Source organism: Microtus ochrogaster, unplaced genomic scaffold (assembly GCF_000317375.1).
Source record: "Microtus ochrogaster isolate Prairie Vole_2 unplaced genomic scaffold, MicOch1.0 UNK48, whole genome shotgun sequence".
NCBI lineage: Eukaryota > Metazoa > Chordata > Mammalia > Rodentia > Cricetidae > Microtus > Microtus ochrogaster.
In genome coordinates, this window is record NW_004949146.1 from 997,629 (window position 1) to 1,005,666 (window position 8,038).

The following is an 8,038-nucleotide window of genomic DNA, read 5'->3' on the forward strand; positions in this document are numbered from 1 at the left end:
CGCCGCGCCGCCCCCGCGGGCTGCCAGGAGGCGCGGCCGCCGCCGCCTCAGTCATGGCTCCTCGCCGCGGTCGCTGCTTCTGCACCTCTGTTTGCGGAAGCCGGGGCCCGCTGCCTAGTACGTGCGGCAGCGGCACGCGGCACTGCGGCAAGCGGCGCGGGGCCCTCGCTCAGACCGAGGTGAGGCTAACCTGAGGCGCTGACGCCGTCACGTTCCCTCCGCACCGGGGCTGGCGGTGCCGCGCGCCGGTATGAGGGGAGGGCGGACTGGCGCAGCAGAACGAGAGGACGTGAGCGAAGAACTGTGTGTACAGTGAACGAAGGAAGCTGCTGTCGCCACACCAGGGCCAACCGTGCTCTGAGCGGGCAGGAAGCTCCCTGACCAGTGACGCGGTCCCTGCCACCCGCCCTTTGTCCTACACCCTGCTCTGTACACTGCAGCACACGGCTGGCTGCTAGCCCTAGCTCCACGCTCCGCAGCCGCCAAACCAAAAAATAAGCGGACGCCATTGCGCAGACGCGAGCTACGGTCGACTCCGGGCTAGCCCGGGCAGGGACAGCTGGGACCAGAGGGGAAGTGATGGCCCACCAGCGCCGGGCCCTCTGGGAACTGTAGTTTTCTTTAAGAAGCCCGCGTTTTGTTTTAGGTTTCGTGGTTTGCCAGATCCGCCAAAATAGGCAAAAAGGCATTCGTTACACAATGATATTTATGTTTCCTGCTACCACCAAATTAAAGTTCACTGCCCCGCTTAAACTTCAGCAATGAACAACAAAAACAAACTTGTCATGTTCCTACCAGCGTTGACTTACAAGTTGTGGCACCTTATTCCTCATGACAACTAGTTTGTGGGCACGATATTGATTCTTTCCTCCCAAATAAGGTCTTAACATAAGATATTTGTTTTTCTGGATTTAAGAATCTCAGTATAATGCAAAGTGCCACATTACACAAAGTACAAATCTACCACACTTTAAAGATGCCAAAAATCAAATACCATGAAACTAGTTGCAACAACTAAATCACCAAACTCAGCAGATAAAAAGGATAAAGTCTATCAAAAAGGAAGATGCAAAATGCTCAATACTTTTTTTGTGTGGTTTACCAAAGCCAGTTTCCGGTGTTAGTGTCACTTAAGCGTCTCAGGGAGAAAAAAAAACCCTCCCTATAGTTACAGAGGTTTGTCAGCCCACAAAGTCACTAACTCACCAGGTTTCTGCCCAACATCTCCATCTATATTTCTCTTGAGTTTCCACCTGTATTCTTTTTTTAAAATTATACTCTCAAGCATAATCTTGGTTCTCAAATATACAGGAGGGCAGAATAGAGTCCTAAGGTCAAATTACACATGGATAAACTGATACACATCCAGAAAAGATCTTTAGTTTGGTCTTCTTAATTCAGAATCTAGGTAAGATTTATTTAACTATATACATATATGATATACACAAATATCCACATAAGTAGTAATGCTACAGAAGATGTTTATACATAATTCCAGGACCAACAGATGGCAAAGGAGAGCCCCAATCTAAAGATTATGAAATCCAAATTACAAGAATGGCAATACCAAACAAGGCAAAGCTTTCTTCAATGTATACTTAAATATTAGTGAAAGAAACTCATCACAACACGATCTTGCTACTATCCCAACTCTTAAAAACTTGATGATCTAGCTAGCTAGCCAGTTCATGGTGGCCCACTCCTTTAGTTTTAGTACTAGGGAAGCAGAAGCAGGCAGATCTCTGAGTTCAAAGCTAGCCTGGTGTACATAGTTCCAGACCAGCTAGTACTACATAGTAAGATCTTGTTTCAAACAAACAAACAAAATAAAGACATTTTTAACCTAACTTTTAGAATAGTCATAGTTGGACTGTCCAATTGGCCAAATATTTTACTGGTGATTAATTGGGACTGAACAAGAAGAGTGGAAGACACCTAGGAAGACTAAAAAACTGGGAGAAAGCCATCCATCTTAAAATAAAAAACTAGCCAGGCGGTGGTGGCGCACGCCTTTAATCCCAGCACTCGGGAGGCAGAGGCAGGCGGATCTCTGTGAGTTCGAGACCAGCCTGGTCTACAAGAGCTAGTTCCAGGACAGGCTCCAAAACCACAGAGAAACCCTGTCTCGAAAAATCAAAATAAATAAATAAATAAAAATAAAAACTAGTACTCCCCACACACACACTAACACTTTAAACTGTTAAGTTATCTTACACCATTAAGATGCCACCAGCATCAAAATAGGCAGAATGGATAGCTGGCATTGACTTTGGCACTGATGACAGTTACATCATTGTAACAACTAATTCTGACATCTTGATGACTTCTGGACTTCCGGCTATATAAAAACAATATAATATTTGCTTATTTAAACCAGCTGGAGTTACATTTGTCACACCTTAAGTTAATAACATAAGGATTTATTTCTAAAATTCTAGAGTATGCACTCCAGGAGAACCTGTTCAAACAAAAAAAAAAGGTATAGTCTCCCTCCCCCCTCCTTTTTTTGTTTTGTTTTGTTTTGTTTGTAAAAACAGAGTTTCTCTGTGTAGTCTTGGCTGTCCTGGAACTAGCTCTGTAGACCAGAATGGCCTCAAACTCACAGAGATCCATCTGCCTCTGCGTTCTGAGTGCCTTCCTAGCTCAGTTTGGTAGAGCATGGAACTCTTTTTTTTTCTTTTTCTTTTAAATTTATTAGATTTTTTAAAAACTACCAATCCAAGTTCCCACCCCCTCCTCTCCTCCCTTTCCTTCCACAAACCCTCCCACCCCATACCCATCTAATCCTCAGAGAGGATAAGGCAAGTTGTTTTGTGGAAGGTCAAGGCCCTCCCAACTATATCTAGGCTGAACAAGGTATACATCCAAAGTGGTGACACACGTCACTGCCTGACTTCTAGTGGCTTAGTTTCACCCTTCTGATCTTTAAGCAAGCTTTATTTATTAAAACATAAATAAAATATCGCTACACCACCTGGTTAGCTTTCCTTTTATAAATCCCACCTAAAAATCAAGACAATTTTCCTATTCATACTAATATCACAACTCCAGAATTACATAAATATACTCTCACTTCTAATATGAATATTAATTAGAAGTAATCTAATATTCATAAAGAAAAAAATAAAGCTGGGCTTGGTGGTGGCACACACCTTTAATCCCAGCACTCAGGAGGGCAAAGGTAGGTGGATCTCTATTAGTTCTAGGCCAGCCTGGTCTACAAAGTAGATTCCAGGTCAGTCAGGGCCATTACAAAGAGAAACCATATCTCAAACAAACAAACAAACAAACAACTTCTAAAGAAACTTCATGATTTAACTATATTAGCAACTAAAACAGTAACATTCAAAACCCTAACTGTGAAAGTACTTCTAAATCTAGAAATAACCTGGGAATAATTCAAAAGATAGCATTAAAATTCAACCCAAGCCATCACAATAGCACATTGTTATCTCAGCCATTCAGGAGTCTAATGCAGGAAAATCCTGAATTTGATGCCAGCCTGGGCCAGGAAGGGTGACTCCACATTAACAGAGAGCTTACCTAGCAGGCACAAAATCCCAGCCAACCCGTCATTGCATACTCCAGACATGATGGCCAAACCTGTAATCCCAATACTTAGGTGGAGGAAGGCATTATCTTCTACTATACAGAATTAGTTCAAGGCCAAGCAAGGGATACATGAAACCGTATTTAAATAAGTCAATAAATAATTTTTCATAAGTTAGTTGCCAATTCTAAAAATACAAAAAACATAAAATCTGTTCTGATAGCATAGCAAACCTAGGGATTTTGAAAGGTGACATCATTCCCTCCAAATGAAAGGTGCATCATTCTAAGGCAGGGTCATTCCAACCCCAAACCCCACATCCGTGTATGTTTCCATGTTTGTGTTGGGGAAACACATTATCTATGTGAATGTACATAACCATAAAGGGGCCCAAGGAAGACTTCAGCTCTACTATATTGCTTTACACTTATTTTTTGAGACAGGGATTGAACCAAAGTTCACCCATTTTGGCTAGGCTAGTTAGCCACAAACTCTTGGATCTACCTGTTTCTGACCTCAGACAGACAGTGCATCACTTTTATGAGGATGCTAGCTGTTCAAACTGAGGTATTTGTGCTTGTACAACAAGTGCTCACTGAGCTATCTCTACAACCTAACCATTCTTTCTAAAGCACTGAATTTGGGGTTCTATGTATACATAAAAACATGCATTGATAGAATAAGAAATGTCTAAAGCAGGAGGCTGGAGAGATGCCTCAGTGGCTAAGGGCACTAGCTGCTCTTCCAGAGTTCCTCAATTGAATTCCCAGCAACAACATGGTGACTCACAGCCACCTATAATGGGATTTGATGTCATCTGTCTGATTCCCTCTTCTGTCCTGCAAGCATACATGCATACAGAGCACTCATATACTAAATTAAAAAATCTGTATTTAAAAAAAAAAGGTCTGAGCCGGGCGATGGTGGCGCACGCCTTTAATCCCAGCACTCGGGAGGCAGAGGCAGGTGGATCTCTGTGAGTTCGAGACCAGCCTGGTCTACAGAGCTAATTCCAGGACAGGCTCCAAAGCCACAGAGAAACCCTGTCTCAAAAAAAAAAAAAAAAACTTTTAACACCAGTACTCCAGAGGCAGAGGCAGGCAAACTCTGAGTTTGAGGCCAGTTTGGTCTACATAGCGAATTCCAGGATATCCAGAGCTATACAATAGAGTCCCTGCCTCAAGGAAAAAAAAAGGGAGAAAATTTGTTTGGGTATTAATTTAAACAAATATTGTAAGATAATCAGCAATACTTCAACCAAGATAAATAAAATTATGTAACAAAACACAAAACTGCTATCTTTTCCAAAACAGAGAAGTTTTCTGTTTATTGGTAATCATTAAGAGATTTTGTTCTTTGAGACAGGGTCTTCCCATGTAGGTCAGGCTAGCCTTGAGCTCATGAACAGCCCTGCCTCTGACTCCCAAATGGTAGTAGGTTCACAGGCTTGCATTACCATGCTTGGCAGAGAAGGTATTTATAAAAACAAGATTCTGGGAGCACTTGGATAGAGGATAGAATTCAGACTAATTCAGACCATTCCTAGAGAGACGCACACTGCAAAACCCACACAAAAAAAACACATGTTCAGATGATGAAACCTGAAGACATCCAACAAATCATCAAGGGCACAAAAGTATCAAAGATATGTTATGTTACTGAGAACACAGGAACATGACTAGAATTCAGGAAATGCTTAAGTCTCTATCTTACCTTTGTAATTCATTTACTAAAAAAAAAATCCTATTAATTTCCTCAATAGGTTTTTTATTTTTGAGTTAGACTAAAAAAATAAAAAATTCAGTATTATTTTCAACCATATTCCACATTAATTCCTACAATCACATTAAGACACAAATTTAGCCGAGCGATGGTGGCGCATGCCTTAAATCCCAGCACTGGGGAGGCAGAGGTAGGCAAATCTCTGTGAGTTTGAGAAGAGCTAGTTCCAGGACAGGCTCCAAAAGCTAGAGAGAAACCCTGTCTCGAAAACACCGAAAAAAGAAAAAAAGAAAAAAAAAGACACAAATTTAACAAAATTATCCCAGATAAACTAATTTCAAGCAAAAACAAAAACCATATAATAACAAATTTCAACTATTTTCTATGTTAAAAGCAGAGGAAAGTCAGGCATGCTGGTGTTGTGTTTATAATCTCAGCTACAAGAGGATCTCAAGCATAGGCCAGTCTCATCCACACAGCCAGACCCTACCTTGAAAAAGGAAGAAGATGGGCTGGACACATGTCTGCAGAGGACCCAGGTATGATTCCAGCACCCACATAATGCCTCACAACCATCCAGAATCCAACACCCTCTTCTGACCTCTGCAAAGCAATAGGCATGCATATACACATATGCAAGCAAAAGATAGTTCTAAAATAATTTTTGAAAAAATAAATACTTTACTAGGCAATATACTACACACCTGTAATCCTAGTATTGGGGAGAACAAGACAGAAGGATCAAGAGTTCATGGACAGTCTGGGTTATATAGTGAGTGACTTTTGGATCTGACTAGGGACAAAGAAAACTATGCTAAAAGAAAGAGGGGGGAAAAAACCTCGCAATTCCTAAAATATCTATGATACTACTATCAAAACATGACCTTGTCCAGCTGAGCAGGACAGTACAGACCTTTAACTTAAGCACTTAGGAGCTCTAGAGCCAGTCTGATCTACATAGCAAGTTGCAGAAATGCCAGGGGCACTACAGAGTGTAAGACCCTGCTTCAAAAACAAAAATTTTTTTTTTAAATAAAACCTTGGGCTGGGCAGTGGTGGTAAACACCTTTAGTTCTAGCAATTGGGAGACAGAGGCAGGCAGATCTCTGAAAGTTCGAGGCCAACCTGATCTATAGAAAAAAAACATTAAATCTATCCAATGTTATTTTTAAAATGGCAAAAGAAAAAAGATGAAAGGTATCGAAAAAAGATGAAAGCTATCAATTGACAAAGATCAATTAGTAAAATGTTAGTCGCTTCTAATTCTCTCTTCTGGCACCTTTTTCAGAAAGGTCTAAATCATTATAAGAAGTCCAAAATGAGAGCCGGGCGATGGTGGCGCACGCCTTTAATCCCAGCACTCGGGAGGCAGAGGCAGGTGGATCTCTGGGAGTTCAAGGCCAGCCTGGTCTACAAGAGCTAGTTCTGGGACAGGAACCAAAGCTACAGAGAAACTGTCTCGAAAAACCAAAAAAAAAAAAAAGAAGTCCAAAATGAATTGTTACTTAAAACCATAAACAAAATGAGGTAGCAATGCAAGTACCCCAATTAAAAGAAAAGTTAAGGGAGCCAAGTAGGCGACAGGGACCTAAAGTGTTAGACTTGTCACCTCTACCCTAAGTGTCTCAAAATAAATAAAAGGTTTACAAAGGGAAATTTTGTGACCTAATCAAATCATATTTAATTCTGCCTTTTCCATTCTCAAGTGTTGCCCCAGGAGATATTCTAGGTTTCTTCCGTCTTTAACAGACTTTTAAACATTAGTTATACCTTTTTTTTTTTTTTTTGGTTTTTTGAGACAGGGTTTCTCTGTGGCTTTGGAGCCTGTCCTGGATCTAGCTCTGTAGACCAGGCTGGTCTCGAACTCACAGAGATCCACCTGCCTCTGCCTCCCGAGTGCTGGGATTAAAGGCGTGCGCCACCACCGCCCGGCCATTAGTTATACCTTTAACTTTTTTTAATCTTCATTGAGTTATTAGGAAATTAGGCACATCTCAATTAAAGTCATTATCACTCTGATACCAAAACCAGACAAAAACCACATGATAAAATTATACAGATCAATGTCCTTTATGATATAGTCATAAAAATCCTTTAAAGCAAAAATGAATTCAGAAACATACAAAAAAAAGGATGACCTTTGCTGAGTGTGGTTTTCTCCCAGTAATTCAAGGTTAGTTTAACAGCTGTTGCAATACACAATGTTATTAGAGGACAAAAACCACATGATTAGAGCTGGAAAGATGGCTCAGCAGTCAAGAGTACTAGCACATGGATGATTACATCTCCAGTCCCAACACCCTCTTCTGGTTTCCTTAGGCACTGCGCACATGTAGATACATGACATACATACAGGCCAAACACCCACACAAATAAAAATCAATCTTTAAAAAAAAAATCAATACCCATGTGACAATCTAAATATTTTTTTTTAAAAAATCACTTGGCAAATTATAATAAAAGATATTTAAGAACCAGGTAGTGGTGGTACACGCCTTTAATCCCAGTACTTGAGAGGCAGAAACAGGCAGATCTCTGTGAGTTCAAGGCTAGCCTGGACTATACAGGTAGTTCCAAAACAGGATCCGAAGCTACACGGAAAAAACCTGTCTCAAAATGGCTCAGAGGTTAAGAGCATTGCCTGCTCTTCCAAAGGTCCTGAGTTCAATTTCCAGCAAACACATGGTGGCTCACAACCATCTGTAATGGGGTCTGGTGCCCTCTTCTGGCCTTCAAGCATATACACAGACAGAATATTGTATACAT

General features: G+C 41.1%; 1 protein-coding gene across 1 annotated transcript in view; it reads right to left on the reverse strand.

The window, feature by feature from the left end:
• Positions 1 to 8,038, reverse strand: part of Kansl1 (KAT8 regulatory NSL complex subunit 1) — a 117,918-nt gene that overhangs the window by 88,977 nt on the left and 20,903 nt on the right. The gene's annotated exons all lie outside the window — the stretch shown is intronic.